Raw genomic sequence first — 15795 nt, 5'->3', positions numbered from 1 at the left:
GAAAAAGAATTGTAATAAAAAGGGGACAAAAATGCCCCAAAGCTCAAAGTTTAATAATGATCAATGCATATGTGTGGTGATCTAAAGGAAATGCATGAGTGAGTGAAAAAGTGAAGAATGGATAGCTAGGTTTGTTTAGAATTGTTTAGGTTGTCATAGATTAGGTGGGAAGTTTAAGTTAATCAAGGATCCAAATTTCAAGCTCACTTGACCATATGTATCCTACCTTGACCCTAGCCCCATTACAACCTATGGGAAAGTCCTCATGATATTTGTATGCATGCATAAAGTAATTGTTGATTGTTAGATGAAAAATAAATCTTGGAAAGCATGGTTAGGGGAGAATTGAGTGAATCAACCCCATACACTTGAGTGCCTAGAGCGGATATACCTCCGGCGAGGGTTCGATCGCTCAATTACATGTTTCCACCCATGATTATCTTTTCTTGCAAGTTTGTAAAATCTTTCAATGATTCAATCCAATTGTGGTTTGCTTTGATTGCTATTGCCTTAACACTGGGGCTTGCATGCGTATTCTTGGAGATTGATTTATTTTGACTAAGCCATTGCATTCATGTAAATAGGTTACATATAGATAGATTGCATTTAGTTAGTTCGCATTGAATAAATGTTGATACCCTTTGCTTCTTTCTTGATTTTAGCATGAGGACATGCTTAGTTTAAGTGTAGGGAGATTTGATAAACCCCAATTTCATGGTTTATCTTGTGCTTATTTTAGGAGATTTTATCACCTTTTTCCCACATTTTTATTTAATGAAATAGCGTGATTTTGTAATTCTCCCTTGAATTGTGTTTAAGTGTAAAAACATGCTTTTTAGGCCCTTAAATTGGTGATTTTGATTCACTTTAATTCCATTCGATGCCTTGATGTGTTTGTTGAGTGATTTCAGGTTCATAAGGCAAGTATTGGATGGAAGAAATGAGGAAAAAAGCATACAAAGTGAAGAATGCATGAAGAAACAAAGATTAGGAATGCATCAATGGGCGCGCACGCGTATAAGGTGCGCACGCGCATAAGTGATTTCACATAAGGACGCGCACGCATATTTGCCGCGTCCGTGCGGATGAAGAAACAGCCAATCGACGCGCACGCGCACATGGCGCGTACGCGCCGATACTAGCACGTGGCCCACTTAAAGGCAAAACGATGGGGGCGATTTCTGAGCTGCCCAGGACCAAATCCAACTTGTTTCTGAGTGTATTTCATGCAGAATTGAAGTCCAAGCAAAGGGGGGAGCAATTAGTTAGTCAACATGAGCCTTTAGTTAGTTTTCTAGAGAGAGAAGCTCCCTCTTCTCTCTAGAATTAGGTTAGGATTAGGTTAAATTGTCATGGATCCATGTTTAATTCCTTTCTTTCATCTTGCTTCTTTTATAATCTCTCCTGTCTACATCTTGATTTTCTTAGTTGTAATGTTAATTTCTCATTTTTCTATCTTGTTTGTGATAATGAACTCATGTTAGATTTGGTTCACAATTAATGTAATTTGGTGTTGATGTCTCTTTCATGTTGCTCTTGCTTGCTATTATTGATTTCTTGCTTATGAAGTTATGGTTTTCCTTAATTTTAGCATTTTGTGATGTTTACTTTTATTACACATTAGGTGTTTGATATAATGCTTCCTATAGTTTTTGAGTAGTTCTCTTGACCCTTGGCCTAGGCTAAGGGGATTGAGTGATCTTGAGTCCTTGGGCTTTGTTGAATTGTCAATCTTAGAATCCTTGGGGATCAATTTGATAACCATTGACTCTAGCCTACTACTAAGTCAATTAGTAACTAGGTTGGGACTTATGGATTGATGTTGATCAAGCCATTTGAAGTACTTCAAGCCTAGGAGTAGACATTACGTACTTAAGGCTTTAGTGAGTAGACCTAATGAGCTCGGTTCCGCATAATTATCAATGTTTGAATTGCGACAAGGATAGTGATCTCAATTACCTATGTCTTAGCCAAGAGTCCCTAATCTTGCTTCTTTTAATTGCTTGTTTGATTTACTTTTCTTGCCATTTATTTTATTGCCCTCTCATAAATCAAACCCTCCTTGCGTTCTCATAGCTAATAATTGACCACTTCCTTGCTATCCTCGTGAGACGACCTGGAGTCTAAATACTTCGGTTAATTCTTATTTGGGGTTTGTACATGTGACAACTTAAATTTTTGATGTGGGAATTGTTTGTTGGTGTAGAACTATGCTTACAACGAAGTTCTTATTTCTATAAGAGAAATTCTAAACCGACACGACAAATCTCATTTATCAAATATCACTCCCCTAATCTAAGTCAGTAAAGCCATAAATTCTGCAGTCACTTGACTTTTGAAACCTTAAGCCATGTTGGGTTGTGTCAGCTAAGTACCTAAGTATTCTTTTGACAGCTCTCTAGTGAATTTCTAGAGGGTGGTGCATAAATTGTGAGACTTCATTGGCAGCAAAGGTGATGTCTAGTCTTGTGATTGCATATTGGAGGCCTCTTACAATGGATCTGTACAGTGCTAGTTACTGAAATGCTTCACCATCAAACACAGAGAGTTTCAAGTTGGATGCCATTAGGGTAGGCATGGTTTTTACATCGTGCATTCCCGCTCTTATAAGCAACTCCTTGATGTACTTGGTCTGGCAAAGGAGTATTTCATTGTCATTTTGCTTAATAGTTTCAATACCCAAGAAATAATTCATTTTTTCTAAGTCCTTTAAAGAAAAAATTGAGTTAAGCTGACTGATTAGTGTGGTAATTTCAGAATCTGAGCTTCCTGTGACCAGGATCGTCAACATAGACAAGAATATATGTTGCTGAGAATGCTGTAAATCTTGTGAAGAGAGACGTGTCTGAGATAGTGTTATGGAACCCAAATCCGTTGAGGGTTGTCTTGAGCTTGGTGAACCACGCACGAGGTGCCTACTTTAACCCATATAGTGACCTCTGAAGTTTGTGCACATGATTCAAATGGTTGGGTGAGAGAAACCCTCTGATTGAGTCATGTATATTGTTTCTTCAAGATCCCCATTTAAGAAGGTGTTATTGAAGTCAAATTACTTTATCCTCTTCCTTTTGCCAATGCCAAGGTCAGCATGATTCGCACCGTGGGTGGCCTTACTAAGGGACTGAAGACCTGATCAAAATTCATGCCTTCCTTCTAGTGAGAAACCTTTGCCACCAGTCTAGTTTTGTACTTCTGAATTGTGCCATTAGGGTGTCTCTTTTTCCTGAAGACCCATGTACAACCAATGATAGGGGATGAGTTAGGAGTGGGTTTGGGGACTAGCTGCCAAGTGTGGTTCCTCATTAGGGCTCATATTTGTCTTCCATTGCTCTTTGCCAATGGGGACAGACAAGGGCCTGTGCTACTGTCGGAGGCAAGTTCTTTGAGAGGTCAGTATACCTTCTTGCACTATTGCTACATATATTTTGGGTTTGAAAATTCCAGATTTGCTTCTTGTTTGCATCAGATGCAGGTTTCTTGAAGCTGGAGCTGCCAGCACAATTTCAATCCTGGCTAATTGATTAGCACCTGTAGTAGGAGTGACATTGCTAGGAGGCAAATTAGTAACATCAGCAGTATTATCAGCAAGAGCAGAGTAATCATATACAGATATAGGTATAGTAGGTAATGATGCATGTATGTCATTGTGTATATTGGAAGTATCATTTATAGAATGCAATGTATGAGGTGTATGCAGGGCATGAGGATGAGGGAGAAGGTTTAGGGTGTGGTGAGAGGAAGAGGTTGAATAAAGGGAAGAGGATTGAGATTGAAAGTGGGGCTGGGGACTGGTTGTAGGGTGGCTAGATGAGGTTGGGTCCTGAATAGTTGGGGGTAAGGGAATTCAAATTCATTGAAGAACACATTTCTTGAGATAACCTTTTTTCCATTTGGGGATAAGCACATGTATCCTTTGTGGTATGTGGCATATCCAATGAATATTGATTTTTCCGATCTGTAATCAAACTTGTGTGCATTGTATCATCTTAGCAAGGGGTAGCAAATGCAGACAAAGGATTTTAAAAATTCGTAGTCTAGTTTGTTGTTGGTGAAGGCTTCTAATGGGTTTTGTTGTTGAGAAGGTAGGTGGGTAACCTGTTTATAAGATAGGTGGTAGTCATGGTTGAGTATTCCCAGAATGTGAGAGGTAGGTTGGCTTGTGCTAGTAAGGTGAAGGATGTTTCAGTGATGTGTCTGTGCCTTCTCTCAACAGTGTCATTCTTTTGGTAGGTATAGAGACAAGTAAGTCTGTGTTAGATGCTATGTTCAGTAAGAAATTATTTGAATTCCAGGGACATGTACTCTCCTCCATTGTCTGTCTATAATGCTTTAATTTTCAATCTTGTTTGGAGTTCAATAGTTGCTTTATAGTGCTGTAAGGCTTTAAAGGCCCAAGCTTTGGTGTTAAGCAAGTAAGTGGTGGTATATCTGGTATACGCATCAATGAAATAGATATAATAATGAAAACCTGACCTACTTTATACTGGTGCTACCCCCAAACATCAGAAAATAGTAATTCTAAAGGTGCATAAGATGTACAAGAATCAAGATATGGCAATTGGTGTATTTTGCTTATGCAGCAAGCACGACACAATGAAGGAACAAGACTAATTTTATTTATTGTATCAGCCAATTTTGGCACATTACATTGTTTTATTACAAGAATAACTACTTTATCAGAGGGATGGCCTAATTTTCTATGCCACTGCTGAGTTATATCACTAACTCTTTTACAAGTGATATTTGTTGCTATAAGATGCAGGCTCCTTTGTTACTGACTCAAGAGGGCTATTGTTGTTTGATATTTCTTTTTCTTTTTCATATAGACTAGAATTTTTAACTCTTTTACAAGTGACATTTGCTGCTATAGGATCAGGCTCCTTTGTTACAGACTCAAGAGGGATATTGTTTTTTCATATTTCTTTTTCTTTTGCATTCAGACCAGAATTTTTACTGCAAATAAGATTATTAGCAATTTGGTTTTTTTATTTGTCTTTTTCTTTTTCATACAGGACAGAATTTGTTTTGCAAGTGACTCCAGCTGAGTTTGTTGAATTTGATTCTACAGCAGGTGAGTGTGAAGAATTAGGACATTAGTCAGGTGGATTTGGTTTTTCTTTGGGATCATAGGTTGGAAATTTCGGTTTTTTAGACATATTGGTAAATGCTTGGTTTCAATGACTCTTGGGATAACTTGAATCCCTTTAAATCTGTATAGTCCTTCCTTAAGTAGGCCTTGAAGGAGTATCTTCTTGGATATCTAACGTTTGAGATTGCAAAAATAAGGCCAGAATTCAAAAAATATACAGTTGTCTAGCACAAACTTAGCAACATTAACAAGGTTTTTAGATATGGTGGGTACATGTAGTAGGTTTCTTAGTGTGAAAAGTCTATTGGATAAGGATGCATGCATAAAAGAACTTCCAATATGCTTAATTTTTATACCTTGGACATTACCTTCATACACTTTCTCTGTGCCCTCATAATCTGATCCTGTGGCAAGGTTTCTTTGGTCGAATGTGATGTAGTGTGAGGCTCCTTAGTCCAGAAACTAGGCTGTGTCAGGGAGAGCTGATGGTGGCGTGAAGAGTGCTTATGGATTCACTATTGTAGGTGACTGCATTTTTGGATCTTAATAACATTTCTTATTTCCTAAGGCATTATAGAATGCCATTGAGGGTGGTTGAGCTATGGTTAGGGGTTGCAGTTGAGGATTCATGAATTCTGGATTGAACTTGTGGTAACACTGTACAACTATATCTCCTATCTTTCCACATAATTACACTGAGGTTTGCTACCTTGCCACCATATAGATCTTCCATAACCTCTGAAGTAGCCTCTACCTCGCGTTCCTAAAAAACTACTATGTTGTAGTGGTGATAGCTTCTACTTGAGCTTTCTCTTATTCCTCATTGCTTTGAGCAACATTTGCATGAATTAGCCCTAGATCTATCTTTCTGAACCTATCAATCAGCTCTTTTTCTGTGAGCAATTGTTACTCAAATTCGCTTTCTGACATGTGGTCCATTCTTGTCATTGTAACTGTAATAAATGCTCTATATTTCTCACTGAGACCTCCTACTGCATCTTCTATGTATTCTTCCTTGGTAAGTGGTGATCCAAGAGCATTTAGATAATCTGCCACCTAATTGAACTTTGCGATGTATTAAGCTATGGTTGATCCTTACTTCTTGAACATTTTTATTTGTGTTTTCAAATTTTTTATTTTCGCTTTGACTTTGGCTTCGAAGTATTCATCTAGCATATGCCAGATCTGATACGCACGATTGTATTCAATCACTCAATTCACGAAATTTTGCTCCATTGATGCGATTAACCAGGCTACTAAGCATTGATCTTGGACCTCCCAGTCCATATATTGTTGTGGTTCAATTCCATTGCATCTGTCTGATTCTGAGCTGAATTAAGCTAGAACCTTTCTCGGATTGAGATGCTTTTGGAATTTATTCACCTTTATACACGCTAATGCCTGTTTCTTCCACGTATTGTAGTTGTTTACATTGAGCTTTATTGCTGAGAACAGTGCAAAAGTGTTTTGGTTGAACAAGCTCATTGGATCTTGTGAGATTTGCACAGGATTATCCATGGATTGATGTGAGCTCTGATACCATGTGAGATATCAGATTTCTTACGAAGAAGAAAAGGAAGTAGGTAAAATAAGAAAAAGAAGAAGAAAAAGATCTTTAGAAGAAGAAGATGGAAGAAAGTGGAAGCAGAGAGAAACTGAAAGATAGAAGATGCTAGAAGATTTCAAAAAGGAGATTATGAATTAATTCAACTACAAAAAGTTGTTACAGGGACTGGTATATATACATGGAGTTTTAACAGAAAAAGGCTTAATTGACTCTACTTTTAACAACTTCGCTAATTTGGTTTGATAGTTCTAACTAACTCCACGTATAGTTCTAACTATCTGCACGTGCTTCTGTATGTGAAGGGTCATTGCTATTAACATCAACTCTGCTGCTAAACTCTACTCTTTCATTGCTGCTAACATCAACCCTGCTACTATTAACACTTCTTACATATTGCCATTGCTCACTCCTAAATACTGAACCAATCTTTGTATTTCTGCTGCATGCTCTGCTGCTTCAATATTGGTTTTGATATTAGGCTCAGAAACTATCTCAAGCAAAGGTGCCCTGCTCTACTTAAATCAACTTATCATTAAAACACCATGAACTTCAACACTATTTTATCATGGATACAGGTGGTTGAGCATATTATGCGTGATCTAATAATGAAATAACTAAAGGTAGTTGAGGGATTGTCCAAATATAGACATGTTAAAAAATATGCAACTCAGTACAACAGATGCACAGCAAATAAAAACAACATATTAAGCACTGACATTAGAAATAATTAAAGTTCCAAAAAAGAAGAAAAAAGGATTACCTGTAAGTAATTTTACCTGTGAGTAAAATCAAGACATTTACTAAACCCCATGATCAAAACTAAAAAAGGAGATACCGAACCATGTTTCACAAACAGTAGCCAATTTGATTTTGTCATCGAATACTGCTGCTCCGGTATTAGAGAGCGAGAGCAAGAGTGATAAGAAGAAAAAATTGAAAAACATGATCTGTAAGGATAATGAAAATGAACATATGCAGATGATTTTTTTTTTCAAATTAATTTTCAATTCAAAATTTAAATTTTGAAACAATAAAATTTGTAGATTAAACAAATAATAATCATTTACATCATTTATCTAATTAATTAATTAAAACAAAAAATAAAATTCATGCAAATCTGCTTTGAACGCTGGTTAGATCTCACGGCTCTGTTCTGGTCGTCGCTGCTGTGCTCTCGACTTTCATAGTCTCACTGCATGTGCTCTCTGTGGCCGCCACTCAGTACTTTCCAGCGATATGCTTTCTTCCGCTGCTTCCTCCTCCATATCCATCATCACACATCGATGATTACCATGAACTCCACTGCACCCACTACGACCACCACGCCATACCATCGTCCACCACCAAAGCAATCAGCACCTCATCCACCGTTGAAACCCTACCACCACTGCTTGTGTTGCCTCTACCATGATGACTCCCCTAAAGGATGGAGCCGTCAGGTACAATGACATACTCTGCCTTATTGAGTACATGAACTTTATGACCTCCACCTCCAACTTAGATTAGGAAGAAGAAGAAAATTATACAAAAACATAATCAGTGAACAAAGAAACAAACGGAAGAAGAGGAGAAAAGAAAAGAGGAGGAACTGACAATGAAGAAAAAGCATCGAAGAAGAGGAGGAAGAAAGAAAAATTAAAACATAGAATGGAGAACTTAGATGATAGGAACGAATTCCTTTTTTAATTGATTTTGAATTCAAAATTTAAAATTTCAAGGGAATGTATACATGTAAAGTAAGTTGTAAAAGGATGATAAGAAAATTAGGTACGATGATCAAAAGAGTGGCATAATGAGGATGGTTTGATGTAGGAGTGTTATTGTAATAAAGATCATACATAAAAAATTTGAAAGAATCTGGAAGATGCCATATAGGAATTTCACTAGTGAATAAACCTTCTTTTCAAGGATTATTATAGGATAGGATAAATACATACAACTACTTTTAAATTTTTATATCCTTGGAATATTTTTTATTTTTCTTATAATCTAATTATTTCGGTTAAATATGGCTTAAATTTCTAGTCCTCTGAACCAATAGCTAAATCAGTTTGACTTTGTCCAATTCGGTTTTAATTTGGTTTTAGAACCTTAGTTTTCATACAGGAGATACAAACTTCAGAAAAGGCTTCCATAATTTGAATTGTATGGTATTTATTTGGTTTGAAATCCATGTATGCATCATATTTTGTGCACATTCGACAATAGTTTCAATGAAACTAGATTCACTTACATTCTTGATAAAATATATGTGGAAAGGGGAAGTATGAATTTAAAGCAACAATTAATCTCTACATTTAAGTCATTTAACCAACTAAATATAACCAAGTAACTTTAACCTAATTCACCTCCACGTGCCACTACCTCTAACAAACTTTTGACTTAACGTACGAATATATATAACTGCCTTTTTCATGCGGATTTCATTTCTTTTTTTGAATTTTCTCAGCATTTTTTGCGTTCTCTTCCTGCTCTGTGTTCTCTTCGTTCAAGATCAATGTTCTTTTATTTGGTTTGAAGATTTGGATCAAATTTTTTGAAATCAAGCAGTGAAATCAGATTTGAACAGGTATTTTGTTTTCAAAGACAATGAATGATTCAAGTTCAGACTATCAATTGAACCAGAGCAAATTGAATTATTATTTTGAATCGAATCAAGTGGCTAATGTGTGGTTTGAATCTAGTTAATGTAGTTCGTTTATAGTTTATGATTCTGTAGCTGAATAATTTTGTTTTTGTTTGTGAAAATTGGTGTTCATTATTGATGGTTTGAATTTGAATGTAATGAAGGAGTTTTGAATTTGAATTATTATTTTGATGAATCTGTTTCATTCCCAGTTTGGTGCATTTATAGTTATAATTTGGTTTAGTATGGAAATGCTTTCGGTGTTTTTCAATTTCTATGTGATGTTGATGAGCAGCTTGTGCCAAATGTTGGGATGACTTTTAACACGCTTGAAGAAGCTGGACAATTCTACAAAGATTATTCTAAACTTGCAGGTTTTTCTACGAAAATTCAGAACACAAATAAGAAAAAAATGAAATTAAGAACCAATTGATTACATGTAGCAGAGAGGAGAAATGGAAATCGAACATACCTCTAACTCATAAGACAAATCCCTCAGCTAGATTAAATTGCCCTGTAAGAATTTATATACATATATTAAAAGATGTTGATGTTTGGATTATTTTGAAGGTTATTTTGCATCATTCATATCCATGTTGTCCAAATCAAGCAGAGATGCTTAAACAACACAGGCAGTTAAGCATGCTTATACGTCGTACAATAGAGAATAACGACGAAGCTAGAATCAGACCAAGAAAAATATATCAAACATTTGTCGCAGCAGCAGGGGGTCATTGTGAATTAAGTTTTATTGAAAAAGATGTGAAAAATTACATTACGAGAGAAGTACATAATGTTTCAGAACTATAGGATGCAAAAGAATTTGGAAAATACTTATTAAGAATGAAAGAGAATAATCAAAATTTATTTTTTGAGCTTGAAGTTGAGGTTGATCACTCAATTATGATTGCTTTTTGGGCCGCCACAAGAAGCAGGGCTGCTTGTCAATATTTTGAAGATGTTATTTCATTCGATAGTACTTACAATACAAACACGTAATTTGCTATTCTAGAATATGTGTTTTTTGAAATTATTTTCAGTGTATATGATAGCTATTTTTGGTGTATACATGATTTGTTTCTGTGTTGTTATTTTCAAATATAATTTGGTTTTTAGTTCCTTTGTTGGTGTCAATCAGCATGATCATTCAACACTTCTGGGATGTGCTTTGATGAAAAATGAGGATATTCAATCATTCAAATGGTTATTTGAATGTTGGCTTCCTTGTATGGGAGGAAATGCTCCAAAGGGCATTCTTACCGATCAATGTGCATCGATGCAAAGGGCTATTGAGGCTTGTATGCCCACAACAATTCACAAGTGGTGTATTTTGCATATCATGAAGAAGATTCCACAAAAATTAAATGGCTACAGGCGACACGAAGAAATTGAACACGAGATGAGTCATATTATTTGGAACTCTTTTACAAAAGAAGCATTTGATAGGAATTGGAATGATTTTTTGATGAAGTATAATATTGGCGACAATAAGTGGCTTTTAGGTAAGAGTGTCTTTATTAGGATTAACTGATGTTGTTACTTTTAGTGTCTGGATATTTATGTGTTTTTCTTGTGTAGCTTTCTCATTTTTCCAGAGCTTTTCGAAGATCGTCATTTATGGATCCCAATTTATCTTAATCACCACTTCTGGGATAGGATGAGAAGCACACAAAGGAGCGAGATCATGCATGCCTTTTTTAAAAATTTTATTATGTGCAATAGCTCACCTATCCAATTTGTCAAATAGTATGATAATTGCCTAGAAAGTAGAGAGCGGAGAGAGAGAGAGAGAGAATCGGATGATGCAAATTATTTTACTGTCATATCGTGTGCAACAAAATCATTAATAGAAGCACAATTTTAACATGTGTATACTCACGAAAAGTTCACGAAAGTCCAAGCACAATTTAGAGAAAAGGTGAATTACATTACAAGATCAACGCATTCTGCTCTAGGTTTTACGGTATATGAAGTTGTAGAACAAGTTTCTAACTCAACCTTTAACAAGTTTGTGGTTACATATGACGGGATATCAGGTGAAGTTAAATGCCAGTGTTTATTATTCGAGTCTAGAGGGATATTGTGTCATCATTCTCTAAGCGCATTAAGCTTTGAGCGAGTAGATAAAGTGGCACCAAAATATATATTAAAAAGATGGAGTAAGAACGTAAAGGGGAGGCACACACATATCAAGAGTAGCCATGACGAGCCTTTATTGGAGCCAAGAAGTAGGAGATATGATTATTTGGTGTTTCGGTCACAAAAATATTTGTGAATTTGCATCAGAATCTAAGCAGTTGACTTCGATTCTGCACTGCACTTATGATAATGCGATAATTGAGATGCAAGAATACAAAGCCAAAAGCAAAGAAAAATATTCGTTATCTCATGAAGATGCTTCCTTGAAAGATATTAACGAGCTTTAAAGCCTTCCATGCGTGAGAACAAGAGGACGTCCCAAAAATAGATTTGGATCAAATACGGAAAAATAAATTGCAAATGCTTCAAAGAAAAAGAAAAATAATGCTCTAAGTGAGGTAAAATTGATGTGATTTAAATAGGAAAAATTGAGTTTGTGCATGTTAATAGTTGTGCAAATTTATGATTTATTTTTTGCAGTTGAACCTTTTAGATGATGGATCAGTGGTGCAATCAAATTTCAGCCATTGTCATGGACAAATAATGAATTATCAGTTCACATATTCCAGAGAATAAGATAGACTTCTCGGTGTTTATCTGAAGGCATTTCGGTGTTTTGTAATATAGTTTCGGTCAATATATATATGTTTTTATTTTTTAATGAAAATGCGGTTTACTTTTTATATTTTCTTGTTTTGTTCCATTTACCATGTTACTGTTTGTTTTGAAATTAGTTTCTTCAATTTTTTCAAGGGATTTGTTTGTTTTAAATATACAGTACGCAAACAATTCAATAGTTAAGCAATGTAGAAATTCAATCTACACAGTTTTTATATCTCCTAATGAAAATTTACATAAAAAATTGTAAGAATTTTCTCGGTGTTTATTTGAATAATTTTTGTGTTTTCGGTTAGTGATTAAGTGTATTACATAAATTTTTCATCTTTTTCTGCAATTTTGTGAACCCGGATTCATTCATATTAATAGGATTTTAATACTGTACAGACAGATTTATAGAAGTTTAATCTTGCAAAAAAAGTTTTATAAAAAGCTTGGATTGAATATTTATAAAGATACAAAGTATGTGTTGTTAATTCAAAATTGTACACACAATTCAAAACAACATTGAAGAGATATTGTTAACAATTTACATTATACAATCAATTGACTTTCTATATTCCCTTATGTAAACCTACAGTAAGAACTTACACAGAAAATATTAAAAAGAAATTTTATTAAGTAGAACTTACACATTAGGAGGAGCTACATGTTGAGTTTCCTTTTGGAGAGCTTCCTCGTGAGATTCTTGTTGAGGTTGTTCTTCCGAATATTCCTTTATGGGAGACTTTGCATCAGGTTGTTTAGGTTGTGGAAGACTGCAGGATTACACAAAAATAATTATAAAATAAAGCACCAAAAAAGAATTATACAACAATAAAGAATTTAACTAGAACTTACGCTTTAACAGGTTCTTGTGACAAAAATTCTTGCATTGGAGACTACGCAGTAGATTTTTGTTCAATATGTGGAGGGCTGGAGACAGGAGTTTCTATTAAAGGAGCAATTGCTTGTAGTGACACACTCTAATGATGGCAAACAATGAAAAAATTAATATGCAGTAAATATTAACAAATTTTAGTGCAAACCATTAACTCAATGATTGCAAAAGCAAACTAAATTAGAAAACTCACATGTCCAGCAATTCAGATTGAGAATGAGTTTGTTTTTGAAGAACAATCATTTGTTCTTTAGGATCATTATCATATCAACAGTTGTGCTACTCATTCTTTCCTGTAATTGGGTTTTTTTTTTCTATTCTTGCTTCCTGAACAGGGTTTGGTTCATCTAGTGTTTCTTCTTGTTCTTTGAACTAGTAATGCACATAAATCATCTCACCACAGCACCTCAAGCATTGAATAAAAACACAACTTCCGTTGTATGAGAACTTACATAGTTGCAGGCTCTAAACTGTTTTTTTTTTCTTGCCCTTTTTTTCTTGACAATAAAATCTTAAAGGGCTTTTTATTCTAAAAAAAGATATGAAATCAGAAGCAGATTATGATAACACAAGAAATAAAATAATGGTAAGAGAAACAGAAATTACATGGTATCACTTGGTTGATTTACAGAGCTCTGATAGCTTGACTATGATTAAAACATAGGATCATTTTTGTAACACCCTAATTACCCTAAACCTTACCTCGCGTCGTAAAGCAAAGGTTAATCAAAGGTTACAACAAGTCTAAAGCTTATACGTATAATATATAGAAAAAGTAATATATTCTAGAAGCCCGATGAAGGATACAACTCAAAAACAGGATTTGAAAAACGCAAAACGTACTCATAAAGCTACAAACTTAACGCACAAGAAATGGATATAATATAACAAAATATAAGAATATAATAATATGAAGATCTAACCATGACTCGCGGAGTTTAAGACGGCTAGCTATATGCAGACCATACAGACATCTAAAAGTTAAAACAACTTATACAAGTTTTTCTCTCAAAGTAAGCCTCTAGGAAAAAGTAAATACAAAAGTGAGAGATAATACAAAATAAGCAAAAAGACTCCAAAACGGATAGAGATCCTCCGTTCTGTCACCACCAAAACAACTCACCGAGGTGGGTTGCGACCTGCATCTGAAAAACAACAACAGAATATGGTATGAAAACCGGAGGTTCTCAGTATGGTAACAGTGCCCAATAAGTAAGATGTAATGCTCCGGGACGCCAAAGGCAATCCTAGAACTTCACATCAAATACGGATATTCAAGCTTAGAATAAATTAAATAAGTAAAGAACTTAAACCATAAACAGGGTTATCTAAACTTAGGGGGAATTCTAACTAATACTAATCGCACCGCTGTATCCCACAGCCTTCACCAACCTAACCTCCGTGCAATCCCATCGCCACCCCTACCTAACCTCCTCAGCACCAGACAATCACAAATAATACAAGCAAGTAAAACGCAAGTAATATACATGTACAGCAAGTAAAATAACTAGCAAATAAGCATATTATTCATTTAGGCAAAAGATGCAATTAGGCAAAGCAAACAAAACACATAGTAGATGCACATGATGAATGTCTGTCCTACTGGCTCGTGATATCACTTGTCGGTCTATGAATGCTAACCCGACACATCCTTGCGGATGTCGCCTTTCTACCACGTCCGAGGATATAGCGCCAGACACGCTTTTGTTCCGAGGATATAGTGCCTGGCACACTATCGTTCCGAGGATATAGTGACTGGTACACTTGCATGCTCATTCCGAGGATATAGTGCCTGGCACACTCTTGTGGCAGAGAAGGAAAACAACAACAACATCTATTTCATCATAAATCATTCTAAGGATATAGTGCCTGGCACACTATCATTCCAATGATATAGTGTCTGGCACACTTTCCACATCCAACAAGTCCATCCACCTCAATCATCACCAGTCATCACCAGTTCTCATCTCAATCCACTTTCATTTATCATTTATCAATTCTCAACATTCCAAGGATATAGTGTCTCGCACACTTTCCTTCAAACACTATCATTCCAAGGATATAGTGCCTGGCACACTCTCCACATAATTCAATAATTTCATCATTCCTTTCCAAGTTCTCAACTCATCACAACCATTATCATTTCATAATTTTCCATTCTAACCTCATTAGTTCATCAGTTTTCTCAATTCGTTGTCGGTAATCACCAAGTTCACTACTCTTCCTTCTCTCTCAACCAAACTCATCCTCAGTACGCCGGAAACCTAAACCTCCGTTTTCTAACTTTCCAAGGTAATACCCAAATCAACTCTACCCAAGACCTTATCTATGTTTTAATATCCAAAAATAAGCCAAAAATCTTAAATAGGTGTCCCAAAAGTTTACAAGTTTGTTGGGAAGGTGAAATAGTTAAAAACAAGGGTTTAGCTGAAAAACAGGGCATGCGCGTACGCACAGGGGTGTGCGTGCGCACGCCCAGGATTTTTAAAAATGTGTGCGTACGCATAGAGGTGTGCGTACGCACAAGTGTGAAATTTTTCAATTCTGTTCGCTCGCACAAGACGTGCGAACGCCCTCAAAAGATTGCACCTTCCAACGTGTGCGTGCGCACAGGGCTGTGCGTACGCACAACTTGCAGAACTTCATTGGTTATGTGCGCGCACAGAGCGTGCTAGCGCTCTCATCAGTAGTCGTGTCCCCGTGTGTGTGTACGCACAAGGTTGTGCATGTGCACAGGTTCAAAAATCCCCGAGGTGTGCGTGCGCACAAGGCTATGCGTGCGCACACAAACCAGTAATCACAAATTCTGCAGAATTTTGATTTTGACACCAAACTTTGAATGATCATATCTTTCTCTACATCATTCAAATTTCCAC

Source organism: Arachis hypogaea, chromosome 15, assembly GCF_003086295.3.
Source record: "Arachis hypogaea cultivar Tifrunner chromosome 15, arahy.Tifrunner.gnm2.J5K5, whole genome shotgun sequence".
Taxonomy (NCBI): domain Eukaryota; kingdom Viridiplantae; phylum Streptophyta; class Magnoliopsida; order Fabales; family Fabaceae; genus Arachis; species Arachis hypogaea.
The sequence above is the reverse complement of the archived record's forward strand: the minus strand, read 5'-3'. Positions refer to the sequence as shown.